Source organism: Canis lupus, chromosome 16 (genome assembly GCF_003254725.2).
Source record: "Canis lupus dingo isolate Sandy chromosome 16, ASM325472v2, whole genome shotgun sequence".
Lineage (NCBI taxonomy): Eukaryota > Metazoa > Chordata > Mammalia > Carnivora > Canidae > Canis > Canis lupus.
This window is the reverse complement of record NC_064258.1, coordinates 28,729,802-28,746,441: the sequence shown is the minus strand read 5'-3', so window position 1 is coordinate 28,746,441 and position 16,640 is coordinate 28,729,802. Positions and strand designations below refer to the sequence as shown.

General features: G+C 50.3%; 1 long non-coding RNA gene across 1 annotated transcript in view; it reads right to left on the bottom strand.

Moving 5' to 3' along the window:
- Positions 1 to 16,193, bottom strand: part of LOC112646832 (uncharacterized) — a 133,664-nt gene extending 117,471 nt beyond the window's left edge. Inside the window, exons 1-2 of the long non-coding RNA XR_003127925.3 lie at positions 15,202 to 16,193; positions 6,316 to 6,525 (exon numbers count right to left, since the gene is read on the bottom strand). This is a non-coding gene — a long non-coding RNA (uncharacterized LOC112646832). The remainder of the gene's footprint in view (positions 1 to 6,315; positions 6,526 to 15,201) is intronic.
- Positions 16,194 to 16,640: the final 447 nt, after the last annotated feature.

Sequence of the window (16,640 nt, the reverse complement as noted above, 5' to 3'; positions counted from 1 at the left end):
TGGAGGAGGTGGTGCCCAGTAGGACAAGGAGGAGAGGGGTCTCAGCTACCCCTGCTGCCTGCACGAGCAGGGCGTGGGGCATGATAAGGAGGGAGGCAGACCCCCTAGGATCAACCCCAGATTCTCACTCCAGGTGAATGTGGTACATCTTTCTGAGAACTTGATGACAGGGCACTTTCATCTTCAAAGCATTTTTCTTACATCATCTAATTTGAGTCTCGCTATGATCCTGAGATACTCAAGGCAATTATCATTCCCATTTTACAGATTTGGAAATCAAGATAGGGGCCCTGTGCAGGACCACACAACTCACACAGAGCAGAGCTGGCACCAGAGCCCATGGCTTCTGGGGCCCAGAGTGCCTTTCCCACTCCTTTAAGGGGCACTGCTCTGAACTCTCTGGCCCTGGGAAGTTAAAATTAATAGGCAGTCAAAAGCCTGTAATAAATGAGTGCCCCGCGCATGTTCTCAGAGGCACCCTGGAACAGGATCAGGATCCCTATCCCACCCCATTCCTTTAGAAGCCAGGTAAGATATGACAGAAAAAGCAGTGGAGGGAAGGTCACCCGGACCCGGGCTCCAATGCCACCACTCACTAGCAGGTGACCTTGGACAAGTCAGTGACCCCCCTCTGAGCTTCGGTTTCCCTGGGGACTGTGTGAGATGCAGTGTGATTCCGGGGCGTCGTAGTGTCAAACTAAAGGCTGCCCGCGCGAGCTGGGTGATGAGGACAGAGGCAGACCCCCAGGGATCAAACCCAGGTTCTCACTCCAGGTGAACGTGGTATGTCTTTCTGAGAACGTGATGACATGGCGCTTTCATCTTCAAAGCATTTTTCAGAGTTTGGGTTTGAATCAGAGCTGTCACTTCTTAGATGTGCGACCTCTGGCAAATCACTTAACCTCTCTGAACTTTATTCTTCAAGTATATGATATTGATATGAACCACAGTCAGCACCTAGGCACACGTGTCTGTGTCCAGAGCTTTACAGAAATAAGCTCACTTAATCCTCATCACAACTCTGGTGAGAGAATGCTTGCCCTGTCTTACAGATGAGGGGTGAAGAGCTTGCCCAGGGTCACACAGCCTGTAAGTGGCAGTTTGGAGAATTCAAACCCAACTCAGTAGGACTCCCAGCCCCCTGCCCCGTGCCTTTACTGATACTGCAAGACTGTTCCATGCATTACAGACACAGAGCGAACTTCGCTGAACGGTGGCTAGCTGTTGCCATGAGGAATGTTGCAGTGTTTAACTCATAAACCACTTGGCTGGCTAGTTCCTGGAATGACCATCCAGGTGACTCCAGGTGAGGCAGATGGGTTGCTCCTGACTACATGCTGCTCTCCCTGGGCATATGAACTGTGCCTTGTGCCATCTCTGCACCTCCCACCATGGCTAGCACCTGTATCACCTTGCCCTCCTGGTTCTTGTCAACCACTGTCCTGCAGGCATTCACACCCTGTGCTCTATCCCATAGTCTTGGGCTCCAATTCCAGTGTCTCTCCACCCAAAGTGCTGCCATCATCCACAGTGACTTCCATCTCTGCTTCAGATGACCCATCCCCCAACCTGCCCCTCAGTTCCTTGACTCCACTGCAGTGACCTTTACGCCTACTCTTCTTTAGCCGCTCCTTTCCAAGACAATATCCCTGAAGTCATAAATTCACAGCCCATCCTCCTGACCACTCTCACCCATCCTTTCCAAAGCCTCTGGATCATTGACCACCCCCCACCCCACCCCTCACTCCCAGCTCATCAGTCCGTAATCACGACCACTCTGCTTTCTCGTGTGAGCTGCCCCTTCCATCTTCACTTTCTTCCCTTTCCAGGCCAGACCCAATGGCCACCGCTTCACCCTCTCTTGCCAACATGCTTCACTGGCTAACCCAACATGCTTAACTGGCACATCTTGGCTTTATCCAAGGTCCTTGCATACACACCTGTCCAAACCCTAAACCAGAGAACCCAAGTGCCCGGCCCCACCATGGCTGCAGTGGAGTCACCAAATACAGATAGAGGAAATCCTGCGGGGATATAGGCTTGGCTTCCCATATTTCCCTTCAGACAAAATCAAAAACCTTACCATGGCCTTCAAGGCCTTGCACAAGTTGATACCCACCTCTCCAGCCACATCTCATTAATCCATTCACCAGACAATTACTGAGCACCTACCCTGTACCTACCGGCACTGTGCCCCTACTCTTGCAATCTATCTCCAGCCATGAGAACCCTATGAAATGTAGTCCTTCTCATCCTAGGCTCTCTCTGTTTATAGGATTCTTTCAGGATTCTCCTGACCAACATCCTCTCATTCCCTCTGAGGTCTCTGCTTAAATGCGGCCTCCTCTGAAGGCATATGGCAGCATATCCAGCCTACACTAGATTGGCCAGTGTGTACACACAGCACTGTCCATTCCTCATCACAGCACTTTTTTTCTTTTTCTTAAAGTTTTTATTTAAATTCAATTTAGTTAATATATAGTGAATTATTAAATCCAGGATTAGAATTTAGTGATTCATCAGTTATGTATAACACCCAGGGCTCATCACATCATATGCCCTCCCTCATGCCCATCACCCAGTGAAACCATTTCCCCACCCCCCAGAAATCTTCAGTTTGTTTCCTAGAGTTAAGAGTCTCATATGGTTTGACTCCCTCTCTGTTTCATCTTATTTTATTTTTCCTTCCCTTTCCCTATGTCCATCTGTTTTGTTTCTTAAATTCCACATATGTGTGAAATCATATGGTATTTATCTTTCTCTGACTGATTTATTTCACTTAACATAATACCCTCTAGTTCCATCCATGTCTTTGCAAATGGCAAGATCTCATTCTTTTTGATGACCGGGTAATATTCCAGTGTGTGTGTGTGTACACCACATCTTTATGCATTCCTCTGTTGATGGGCATCTATGTTCCTTCCATAGTTTGGCTATTTTGGACATTACTGCTATAAACACCGGGGTGCAGATGGCCCTTTGAATCACTGTGTGTGTTTGCGTCCTTTGGATAAATACCTAGCAGTGCAATCGCTGGATCATAGGGTAGCTCTATTTTTCACTTTTTGAGGAGCCTCCATACTGTCTTCCAGAGTGGCTGCTCCAATTTGCATTCTCACCAACAGTCCTCATTATAACACTTTCTGATAAGATATATTCAATTGTATGATCTGAATTACTCACTGTTATATCTCCAAGTGTCAGGAAATTTTTTTTTTTCTTTCCAAAGAATGGAGGGACATGTCACAGATTTTAATGAATATCTGCAGAAATGAAGACTTTGCTGTGAAATCACTATGCATACATCTTGGGCCACCCATTTGTCTCTGGGGTTGGCTTGCCAAATCTAATGAGGCTGCTTTCTAATGCTACCCCAGGGTGTCCCTTCATCTGTACCCTTTACAAAGGAGGACCATTTCTCTGCCCCCTAAAAGAAGTCCAAAATCTTTCAAGGCCATCTGAGAAGAGTACATAGAAGATCTATTCCCACTTCTGCTTGGGTCCCTATTGGGTCTTAATTTGGAGATCCGCCTCCCTCCCCGCGCAGAAAAAAGGACAAGAGACCAGAGCATCCCTACTTTGACCTTCTCTCTCAAGAAAGTTAAAGCTAAAGAGAAGTCCCATGGGGCCCACCTGCCTCATCTCAATCTCTCTCCCACTCTCCCTGTCCATGAACTTCTGCTTAGCAGTCTGGTTTCCATACTGTCTCCTTGTTCTCCATCATTCACATCTGCTCATGCTTGTCCTTTCATCCCATTTTGTAATGACTAAAGTGCTAGGCTAAGAGTCAGGAACCCTGACATGGTAAAGTGCCAGCTTGAGACTTATTGTGAGATTTGGGACCAGTCCCTTAGCCATTAAGGGTTCTGCTATTCTCCTCCATGAGAATGAAAGTAATAACACCTACCTCATGCTGCTGGGTTGGGGGGGAGGGAGCTGGAGTGAGATATGTGAGACTCTTAGTGAAGTATCCTGTAGATGCTAGACAGTACAAGCCACATTCTTCATCTTCCTTCCCCATCCTTCCCAGCCCGTTCTTAGTGACGTCTTCCCAGATCACGGTGGCCCATGTTCTCCCTCATTATCACTGTTCTAGGGGTCTTTTCTTATCCATTGGGATTAGGAGGATGTAAATAAATGTTTCAAATGGAAAATACAGAGTAAAGTGTTTAATCGTATGTTATATGCTCTGAGAAGTGGGAATGATAACGGTACCTACTTTAGGAGCTGTTGTTTGGGGATTAAATAAATTAATATGTTATATATAGGAACAGGAATTAATCCATATGTATATGAATTAAATGAATTAATGTGGACACTTAAAACCATGCTGGGCACCTGGTGAGTCTAAGTGAGGATTAGTGATTTTTCTCACTGTCATCATCATCATCCTTGTACACAGTACCCCAGACTCTGAGACAAAGGAACAGAGTACTCAGAGGCCAGGGCAGGCAGTAATTTTTCTTTTCCTTTTCCATGCATATTTCTTTATACCTTTTAACTTTTAAGCCACTTAGATGTATATCACCTATTAAATATTTTTAAATTTTTAAAAATTGTAAAAAAACAGGATAACCAGCATACATGGAGCCCAAGTTAATGACAGCCATTTGGCTGTTGGTCACCTCCAGGCTGGCTCCGTCTGTAGGTTCCAGCTCCCCATCATCATCACCACATGTGCGATACTGTCCTACTGAGCTACTGACCCAGCACGGCACTGGCCTCACACACCAGATCATTCACCTTCCAAGAATCCAAGCCAGGAACCCCCAGGGAGTAAGTGACAGAGCAAGGATCATGCCAGGTGCACCCGGCTCCTGCTGCTCTAGTCTGGACCCTCAGCCGTGGCTGTCCCCACCCCTCCTGCCCCCACCCCACTCCCACCAGCCAATGTTGGTGTATCAGGCACCTCAAGCAGCTAGAGAAAAGGTCCTTGTCACCTGGGTGGCTCAGTGGTTGAGCATCTGCCATTGGCTCAGGTCATGATCCCGGAGTCCTGGGATCGAGTCCCACATCAGGCTCCCCACAGGGAATCTGCTTCTCCCTCTGCCTGTGTCTCTGACTCTCTCTCATCTCTCATGAATAAATAAATAAAATCTTTAAAAAAAAGAAAAAAAGCTCCTTGTCATCTCTCTTCACCTTCTCAAGGCCTTTCCCTCCTTCCCCCCCTGCTAAATAACAATAATAGCTTTCCTAGCCCTCGGCAAGAATGGGCACTATTTAATTTGCTGAACTGAACTAAATTAAACTTGTCCAGGCCACAGTCTTCCTCATCACTCCCATCCCTGGGGTGTCTACATAGTTTTAGGTTCAGGAGAAGATCCATGACATGTAAGTCCTGACAGATCTAGAAAGAGCTTCCAGACAACACTTCGGGGAAAGGAGGGGGCAGGAATTTCCTGAGCACCCCCGGAAACTGTCTCCAGACAGTCTGTTCTCCCTCCCCATCCCACACACACCCAGGTACACTCAGATGAAATATGCTCAGTTCAGATAATGCATTTTGGCCATAAATCTATCCTGGGCGGTGGGGGGAGTTTTATTGAGCAATTACAGAGCTGCTATCGCACAGCAGTTACCAGTACAAGGAGGAAAAGCGCTCAACCTGCCCATCATCCTTATCACCAGCCTCTGGAGATGCCTATCAGAACTGGAACCAGCAAAGCCAGAGAGCTGCATTTCAGGTTTGACATCTGTGTGGCCCTGCTACATGGGGCTGACCCTTGGGCCAGGCACAGAGCTTGCACGCAGAGCAAGGACCTAGCAACCTCCTCAAGTGGAGGGGAGTGTGGCGTGGCTTTTGGCAGACCACACCGAAGCAGGGGACTCTTCTTCACCCCCTTGATCCTTGGACAAAAGAGGCCCACCTGACCCTATGACCCGGGGATCTGGTCCTTCCAGGCAGGGGTCAGGAGCATTTGCCCCTGGAGCTTCCTCAGAGAAGGGGGCTACTCTAAAAGAGCTTCTAAAAGAACTTGGAAAGTGAGCCCGATAACGGAGTAGGAGTCCTCATCATGGGAACTGACTTGCTCCTATCACCCTAAGGTTTACAAAACACCTGCCATCCATTATCCTATTATAGTAGCCCTTACTACCCAAGCACCTGACCAGTGGGCAGGTTCCCAACCACCCGACAAGGTTATGTGTGATACCCGCATCCTTCACGTGAGTCACAATGAGGTGAAGTGAGCTGCCAAGATCACATAATTGGTTAGCGACATCTATTAGCTCAGGCCATCTGAACTTGCCTGTAAAGGTGGGGGACCACAGGCCTTCCCCTCCCTCTGAATTCGGGGGGGCAAAGGTAGGCCTCACCTTGGCATAGCCCCATGGGAGTGGGAGCCAGTCAGTGTGTGGCAGGACCACACGCAGCCAGCAAAGCCAGAGGTCCCAGTGGGCTCAGGGGAGGGGGACAGCAGCGTCTCCACTGCAGTCCTTGTGCATCCTCCACTCCTCTCGGTGCTCCAGGACTGACGGCCAGCTGGTCAGCAGCGGCAAACTCTCCAATGACCACCCAGCGTGGACCTGAGGGAAGAGACCAAGGCCACTCATCCTCCCAGCTCCCCTGTAGCTGCCCACCTCTCCTCCCCACGGAGATAACCTCTCTTCTCATGGCTTCAGGCACCACCTGTCATCTCCAGGCTGTGGCCCTGCATGTCCATCTCCGTCCCAACCCCAGGCTCCAGGACCTTTCTCTAAGGCCAGCAGGACATTCGCATGTGGCTGATTCATCTCACTGCAATCTACACGCCTAAAACCAGAGTCATTCTATTCCCCTTCAGGTCCTAGCCTGTCTCTGCTTTCTCTTGCTCTCATTCTCTCTCCTCGAGCTCAGTACCCGGGATCATCTCCAAACCCTCTCTGCCCCCTTGGCCCAACCAGCGAAGAGCCCATCAATCATTTACCAGTGTTAAATCTCATCGCGTTCTACTAGAGGTTCAGGGTGACCTACAGAGAGAGCACTATTGTTCACCTCGTGGGCAAAAGTGGGGAGGCCCAGCATATCTGCCACAGGGAAAGTCTCCCTCTCCCTTACCTGTGGCCCTGACTCTAAATCTGAGCTCTGCAGGGTTAAAGGGGGTCTCTTTTCCTCACCACCCTGCACACAGACCAGTGTCTGGCACAGAGTAGGGGCTCAGAAACTCTCCTTGCACCTGAAACTTGGAACTTAGAGTTCTTGACACCAGCCTGCTTGCTGGTACTCTCCCAACCATGGAAAAGAAAGAAGAAAACAAACAGAAGGGGCAGGTGTTGTGTTTAGGGACCACATTCACTCTGTCTGGCTTCTTCCCATTTTTAAATCTGTCTGCTGGTTTTCCATTTTTAAACCTGCCTGACTCCATTCATCTATGCAACCCTACTCCCTGACAGGTCCTGAAAAACACGCTCTGAAATATGAACACATAGATCTTGGTCCAGAGCAGTGCAGTTCGGGAAGCAGTGCCCAGCCCTTGCTGCCCTGCAGAGTAGGCAACTGGTGTAATTTCAGGGGATGAGAATCATGAGTCCTTGCCTCAAAAATGCATTACCTCTCTTCTCTTCTGTGCCAGAAACTTTATTGACAGGGAACAAAGCCAGCTCGATGTGACCAGGGATGAGGCTACAAAAGCAAATACATCTGAGAGAACTAAATATTGCCTTCAATTCACACTAGCATGTAAATGACTGCTAGCAGACCCTTTCCTGAAAGGTAATTGATGAGGGGAGGGGTGAAGTCTCTTTACAAAGGAAGAGAAAGAGCAACCAGAGTCAAAGCTATCGAGGTGCTTCTCCCAGTGGAGAAAGCACTAGAACAGAGTCAGAAACAAGAATCCTACTCCCAGCTCTGCCTATTGTTCACCCAGTGACTTTGGAATGTTGCTCTACCTCTTAGAGCCTCGATTTACAAATCTATAAAATGGGATAATTAAACTGGCCAATCTCTAAAGTCCTTTAAGGATTTGGCAAACTGCAATTTCATTATTTCAAGTTTGCCTCCAGCCTATTCTGTTCTGTATCCTTAACATAGCAGCTTACTTATAACAACTGTGAGTCATGAACATGCATGAAGATTTCCCATTGTTCAGATCAAAAAGTCGAACAATGCCTTCCAGGTAGATTTAGAAATAAGGGTCGTCATGACCTTGAGAAGGACAACGCGGAACAGGAGACTGAATCTCAACATACTTACAACCCTTTGCAGTAACAGGAGTTGAGGCTCCTTCAGCCGTGAATTCAGACCCTGCCACGGCCCATATGAAATGACAATCTCCTCAAACATGCGGAATGATTTACTATCAACCATCTTCTCTCGGGCCCGTTATCTGATATGATCCTCCCTAGAACCGCATGAAGTGGACAGGGCGAGAATCATCACTCCATTCTATGAATGTAGAAACCCGGTCTCCAGCCAGTAAGGGGTCAGCCAGGACTCAGATGACCTATTCCTCCCCTTCTGCTCTGCTCCCCCTCCCACCATCCACCATCCCACTGCTTCCTGCCTTTTCTGTTCTTCACCTCTAGTTCCAGATCCAAAAGTGAGCTCATAAAAGGCCAAGGGAGGTCAACTCTGGAGAGAGACCCAGGCAAGCTCTAAAGGCAGTGGAAGCTCTGGTAGGCCGGCCGGCAAGTTTGTCTTCTCTGCTCACTCCACCCAGGCCTGGGGAGCCAGAAACCACCCCCACCTCCCCCACCCCCACCCCCCACCGCAGCTCCTGCTTTGCGTTGCCTGGCCTGGATCAGTTCATCAGGCCCATGAGCCGGGCTAGCTCGCTGCAGCAAGAAGCAAGGTGCTCCACTCGCCCCCTGTCTGCTCTCCCGTGAGCTCGGCCTAGCCAAGGCCTGCTTTACTCGGGCACGATTGCCACGCAGGAGGCTCCTGCCCGTGACTAATCAAGCAAGTGAGACAGAGGTAAGAACAGACCCGACCAGGAAAAAGAATGGGGCGGAGGTGGGGGGGGGGAGAGAAAGAAAAATAAAGAGAGAGAAAAGAGAAAGAAAGAAAGCCGTTTTAATAATAGGGTAATTGCCGTGTTTAGGATTACAATCTGCCAGCATTTCACTAAACTTTATGACACATGATGACAAGTTAATAAGCCAGATACCTCACTGTGTGCGTTAAACAGATGCTCCAGCCTCCTTAGGCAGGGAGATAACCCCCACAGCACAACCCTCCCCCCCCCCCCCCCACGCAACAACAGCAAGGTGTGGGGGGAGGGGGCCGAGAAGGTGGGGAAACTGGTTATTTCTGTTGTCAAAATGGCCCCAGCAATAAATCACCATTAATAATACTGTCATCTATCAAAGAGGAGCTCTGGTTGCCAAGGCCTTTGAAGTGGCAGCACCTATAATTTCCCACCTATAAAAGGTACCTTTGTGCATATGTCATGCTGGAAGCTGACAGGAGCAAGATGCCGAGGAGTTCAGGGCTCCCCCACGCCCATCCCCACAGCGAGCCCAGGACGCTCGCTTGCTCACTCGCTTACTCCTGCTCCGCTGCAGCCCGGGCCGCCCGTCCCCACTCACCCCGCCACAGGCCTGAACGCGGACGGGCCTGCGGGGAGCGCAGGCGGGGAGAGCAGCGTCTCGTGTCCAGGCAGATCCGGGAGCTTCCAGCCCCGCCAACGAGCGAGCCTCCTCAGACTGGGGAGTCACGTCCCCCAGCTTCCTCCTGGTAGCAACCCCCAAGACGGAAGCCCTGGGCGGGCTTAAGGGCTAGGGCAGTGCCCCTCAAGGGGGTGGCCCCTGTCCTCAGAGTCACCAGGGAAATGCCCCCCACACACACTTCCCCGGATGTAACTGGATAAGCCTCCCCGTGGGGAGTCTGGTCAGGGAATCAGCATCTTTTTTTTTTTTTTTTTTTGCATTTTTCCATAGCTTTCCTTTTTTTTTTTTTTTTTTTTTGCATATTTTTTTATTGGAGTTCGATTTGCCAGCATATAGCATAACACCCAGGGCTCATCCCGTCAAGTGCCCCCTCAGTGCCCGTCACCCAGTCTTTAACAGGCTTCCCTAGAAGAGATTTTCAAACACACAAAGGGCTGAGGAGCACTGGCCTGTGGTCCCCTCCCCTCTGCCAGGCCGGAATCTGGGAGCCGCACAAGGGCAGCCAGGGGGGCTGCTCCAGGTCTCAGGAGGAAGACCGCGCAACCCGAGTTACTCATAGTGGGCTCTGGCTGCCCGAACCACATACACAGGCAGAGCGGCTTGAACAACTGAAGCGCATTGACTTCCGGAGTCTAGACCTCCAGGATCAAAGGGCCAGCAGGGTTGTTTCTTCTGAGACTCTGCGCTTGGCTTATGGATGGCCGTCTTTTCCCTGTGTCTTCACAGGGTCTTCCCTGGGTGCCTGTCTGTGCCCAAATTTCCTCTTCCTATAAGGACACCAATCAAACTGGGTTAGGACCCACCCTGATGACCTCCTTTTAGCTTAATTACTCATTAAAGATACTATCTCCAAATACAGTCTCCTGAGGCACTGGGGGTTAGGACTTGGATGGATAAGTTGGAGGGGGGCATAATCTAGCCCATAACAGAGCCCTAAACTTCAGTGTAGGGATGAGCCCCCCAGATTGGAACAAAGACCCTAAAAGCCACCAATCCACTGGCAACATCTGAAACTGGGATGAATCTTCTGAACTGATTGAACCCAGCTTTCTCATGTCGTCCAATTGTAGGTAATTTTTCCCTAGATTTCAACAGACCTACTGTGTCCATATCTTATACAAGGGGGGAGAATCCAGAGTGAGGTCCTTTACAGTGTGACTTAGATCAAGACCCCAAGGTGCCTCTAAAGATGGACATTTAGTGGCTCAGTCAGTTGAGCGCCTGACTCTTGATTTTAGCTCAGGTCATGATCTTGGGATTGTGAGATGGAGCCCTGAAGTGGGCTCAGGTCTGAGGGTGGAGCCTGCTTAATATTCTCTCTCTCTGGGGCAGCCCGGGTGGCTCAGTGGTTTAGCACTGCCTTCAGCCCAGGGCCTGATCCTGGAGACCCAGGATCGAGTCCCATGTCAGGCTCCATGCGTGGAGCCTGCTTCTCCTTCTACCTGTGTCTCTGCCTCTGTGTGTGTGTGTGTGTGTCTCTCATGAATAAATAAATAAAATCTTAAAAAAAAAAAAAGATTCTCTCTCTCCCTCTGCTCCTCCCCACCCTCTCTCTCTCTCTCTAATAAACAAATTAGTTGATTAATTAATTTAATAGAAAAATAAAAGTGGGCATTTTTTGGGAGCACATACTATGAGCTCAGAGCTGCTGTAAAAACTGACATCATTTCATTACTACGACTACCTATGAGGTAAGTACAAATGAGAAACTGAGCTAATTTGGCCAAAGTCAACAGTTAGCAAGAGCCCTGCCTGGCCTGGCCCCCAAGTCTTTGTGACTCCAAATCCCATTCTTCACCTCTTTTGCTCTTCTGTATCCTCTTTCCACAAGTAGATCCTGACTGTTGATGCACCACTGCCGCATTTGAGGACCTGCTGAGCAGCTAGGAGTTAAGTACTGTATTTTAACATTTTATAGGGGATTTAAAGCTACTTTTATCTGCAGGACATTTTTCTGAAATTGTGGCCATATATGTTTATGTGTCTTATATAAGCACAGATGTAGTTTATCGACCCTGAGGCTTATTGCGTGCACTTGTTCTGCGAAGCCGCTCAGGCTTGGGTTCCTAGAGCCTCACCCTTGACCAGGGCCTTCCTTTCTCTGGGCCTCATTTTCCACATGAATAAATGAAAGTCTTAAGCTAAGTTACTTCTAAAACCCCTTTCTTCACCGGCACTTCTGAGTCTTGGGCAAGCCCTAAAGAAGAGAGAGAATGGTGATGGTTGGCCCAAGCAGTCCTTCTAATCTTTCCTGAAGAGCTAAAATAATTAGCTCCAAATTCTCCACATGTCCAGAGGCAAATAGAGGCGCTTCCAAGCCCGAGTATCAGTACAAGAAACTCCTAGAGGCTGTCATGCCCAGGATGAGAAAGGCTGTCCAGGGAGAGGCACACTTGCTGTTGCTCCAGCCCCTTGCCATTCAGCTGCCCGAACCACATACACAGGCAGGACATGAGACCCTACGGCTTCATCTGTCTTCTTGCACCAGCCTTGAATTTCTTGAGTCACATGATCTCTGATGTGTCTATGAAAACCCACAAGCACTGGCTCCCAGTGAGCCTTGGTTGTGGCTCTGCGAGCAAGCCCATCATCCTTCTGGGCCTCAGTTTCTTCTTTAAAATGAGAGGTTTGGGTCCAAAAGCTTGTAGGGGGCTTTTGGTTCTGTCTCCCTTTCCCCCATCCGCTTACAAAGGAACCCATAAGGCATTTCATGCATGCACAGGTGATGGCACACTGTGCTCCCCACAGCACGCAAACATGCACAGGGCCTCCCTCCCTCCCCCTTCCCCTGCTTCTCTGTCCTCTGCTCTGCCCTTTCTCCTCCACCACAGACCAGCCCTTCTTGGCCTCCAGGAGCCTCTCCCAGGAACTGAACTGCCCGGCAGTGGCTCCTGAGAGGACAGCTTCTTGGCAAACCTGGGGGTGGGTGGAGTAAAGCGAATTTTTTCCTTTGAGGCCCAAAGGGCTGTCAACCCTCTTCAGCTGCCCTGGGGCCTGACAGCCACAGAGAGAGATTTACGACCTGGGCAGCTTTGATCCAGGCCTCTGATAAACATCAGGCACCACCGAGGGGAAGGCAGCCTCCCAAAGAAGGAGAGCCCAGGAGGGGGTGCCCGGGGATAGGTTGGGCCTCAAAGTCCTGTCACAGAGCAGAGCCTCGAGCATGAGCCCCCCACCGCCAAGGAGAAGGATGTAGCCAGTATGTGATCCGAGGCCTCTACAACCACAAGCAAACTGCTCAGAGATGCAAAGAGCCAGTGTGAGGTTCAACCAGGAAGGGGTGGAGGTGCTGGCTGGGGCCTCAAAATTCCCTCACACTTGCTCACCTGTTCTTCCAAACACGTTACCTGTGTTTCTCCAAACATACAGAGGCCAGGGAGAGAGAAAGAACCAGATAAGATTTGAACTGAGAACAACACGTTTCACCCAGCAGGCCCTGTGGGTTTTGTTGTTCCTGTTCTTGTCCATGCTATTGTTCTGAGCAATGACAGGGGTGGCAAATTGCTAGATTGTATTTCAGCCCTGCCTCCTTTCAGGAAGGACACAGGCCAGGACAACCTCCGCATGGTCTCAGAAACCCTTGGACTTGCCCCTACAGCAGGGCAGAGAATCCACACACCCTCATGGAACATTCCCAGCTTTGCCCATCAAAGCGATGTTCTTGAAACAGAGCTATCTCCAAATCCCTGGAGGAGCCAGATAGTTTCATCTGGACCCTTCTGAGACGGTTTGCCTCAAGCTTACAGTGTCAGCCACCTGCACCAAACTGTTCCCATCCAGACAGTGGCCTCTGCCACGGAGCACTGTAGAGGAGTGCTCACAAAGCAAGCCAACCAGGCCGGGTCTCCACCCTCCGGGCTCCTCCATGTGACACAGGAGACAGGTCCAAAGAGACACCCGGAGAGACTTGCTGCTGTTCCTCATGCCCAACAAGCCAGTCTGCGGCCTCGCATGCAGGAATAAATACATATTTGCTGAGCACCAAATTGGGTCTAATGACCCTGGCCTGTCTCACAGGGTCATCTTGAGAAATAGCTGATGTCAGACGATGAGTGTGAGCAGCTGTTCTCCATTTGCACTCAACAAGAGGAACGGGCCTTAAATTACAGCAGGAGGGATTAAGGTTAAACATTAAGAACAGCTTCCTGGCGAGGAGGGTCGTGAAACTCTGTAATGTGTTACCCAGGGACCGCCAGAGACATTCCTTTTTCAATGAGACTTTAAAACAGGAGGCTGGTGATCTGCCCAGGCAGTTTTATTAGGGACTTTATTAGGTCATCTGGCCCATCCTCCTGAAGACAAGGGCCTGGATTAAACACCCACCACTCAAGACCTTTCTGGACACAGGATGACCTCAAAGGCTCTAACAACCCAGAGTGCTGTGGTTCTGAAAATCTCCCCCACACCCCATGAGGTGAAAAAAGGATCCAGAGGCATCCGTGAGGCCACCTTCTGGGGGTTACTTCCAATGCTGACCTTGTGAGCAGTTGTCAAGGTTAACAATGAAGGGGAAATAGGGTGACTTCTGAACCCTCCAGAAACGACATATATTTGGGGCACCAAGAGAAGCCTCCCCCATCCCACCCCCAGGAACAGAGAAGTCAAAAAATCATAACATTTTACTGCCAAAGGGGCAATCCACCCATTTTACAGATGGGGAGACTGAGACCTAGAAATGGGCAGTGCCTTCACGCAGTTACATTGAACCAGAGCTGGGGTTGGAAAAACCTGATTGGGAGCCTGGCTTTGTCACCAACCGGCTTTGTGAGTGCAAACCCTCAGGAGCCTCATCTACAAGATGGGAATGTGTAAATATTAAACATAATGCACAGGACACCATCATCAATTCTAGAACACTCTAGATCTAAGGTTACTGCTCTTACTATCATTACTCCCAATTTGTGATCCTTTTTGATACTCCAGCTGCCTTACCTGTAGACGTCTAACTTGTAGGTGACTCTCCTAAGTTTCCAGAGTAATAGAAAAATAAAATGTTTGATCTTTAGGACGAGGGAAGTTATATAATTAGCCTTAGTCATCCTGTTATCCAGGTCTGCTCGTTTTACAGATGAGGAGATGGAGGGTGCCTACAGACCCTCAGAGAAACACAGGAGAGAACATGCCAGAAGCGGTCAGGTAGGGAAGGGAATGTGAGCGTAAGCTTGTGGACCTTTTGGTGCTTGCAGAGAATGCCTGCTCCCTGGCCATGGGTTTGATTTTCAATTTGGAATCCCAGGTAGCTACTTAGTAGCCTCACTGCATAGCCCCCAGTTACCTGATCCAGGGGCCAGCACCCAGACGGTCCCGGAAAGCCACTGGCTAACCTGACGAACCAGTGTGGGGGTCTGGCTGGCACCAGGGTGAGCAGGAGGCATCCCAAGGTGGAGCCTTCTCAGCCCTTTCCTCTGTAGCCCTCCTGCCTCTGACCTGTCCCCCCCACTCATTCCCCTTCCCCTCTAGACCCACTCCAAGATCTATCTCCATCCAAGGCAAGAGCAGCTACCAGACACACAGGACACCTGGTGAGCCCCTCTTATTTGTAAATCTCCATGTGAGCAAATATTATGCGATTTGATCACCCGCAAACCCTCGTGCAAGATAGTTATCATCACCCACCTTTTAAGATAAGAAACCAAAGGTCAGAGAGGTTAACTGAGCCCGCTGTGATCACACAAGGAGCAAAGGCAGCAAATCCAGGGATTAAGGCCCAGACTCTGGGTTCTGAAGTCAGGCCTCCTTTCCTGAGGCAGCTGTTCCCAGCCCAGACCTGGAGCTTCACATCATGTCCTTCTTTCTGAATGCTTCTGGCGTGGCCTCCCTCTTCTGATGCCACAGCCTTCACTTGCTCCGGGACAGAGAGTCCCCTTCTCTGAAACTCCATGCCCCCTCTTGCCCAGGTCCTGGAGTTCCATGATGAATCACCGCCATCCCGACATCACTTGCCTGTCCGGACGTTCAGGTTTCCAGAGCCTCTATCACTGTGAGCCTCCTGCCTCTCTGGAGGGACTGTCCCCTCCCCTTGTTACCTGGGTGTTACCGTGCCTGCCACCAACGACACCCTTCGGGTTATTCTCTGGGCCTGCACAACAGGACCCCTCTTGAAACCCACCCGTCCCAGAGCGCTTGTCTTGCCTGCTCTGGACTCTGCCAGAAGAGCCCCAGCCATGCCCGGACTAAGCTAGCAGCCGGCCTCCTGGAAACGCCGCAGAGAGAACTGCAGTAGCGGAGCAGTTCGGAGGACAGGACCTGGAGGTGACTAGCTGGGAGCTCCTGGCTAAGTCCCTTCTCTCGGCCTTGGGCTCCCTGTCCACAAAACAGAAACGTGAGTGCCCAGTTCAGAGGCTTACCATGAGAAGCAAAGGTGCAGGTGTTTGTGAGCAGTTAGAGCCTGGCACTCGGTTAGAACAACATGAATGTTAGAATAAATGCCTACAGCCTCCACGTTTAGAATCACAGACCAGGAGGCCAGCCCCAGGCTTGAGGAATCCCAAGGCTGCGAGGAGCCATCTCCCTCCCGATACAAGGGTCCTCACGACTGTGGCACCCAAGGGTGAACATCAACCTTTGGAATAACTGTAAAGACAGGGAGCTCACTACCTTACAGCAGAGCCTCCCAGCGTTGAACAATCTTAACTCGGTTGTTTTGTTTTGTTTTGTTTTGACCCTGAGCTAACAGCAGCCTGCCTAGGGCTTCCACCCAGTGGCCTGAGCCCTGAGCCTGCTCCCTGCCACATGACAGCCTGGCCCCACATTCCCTTCTCACACGCACGCCCCCACCCCCGCTCTGGGCACCTTCCGCTGTGCACCTTGATTTACGGGCCGTTCCCAGGCTGGCAGGTAATGCAAACCAGCCTGGCGCAGTCCTGCCTGCCTCCCGCACCTTTCGTCTCTGGAGCCCCCGGGTGACATACCAGCACGCACACCCGTGTTGACAGCTCCGGGGGCAGCTCAGCCAGGCACGGCGTGGCCTGCAGCCAAGTGGATGGTGCCCAGGGACAAAGTAGAGAGTGTGGGTTCTGAGAAAAGCCTCCAAACACGTGACCAAAGACAGGGAA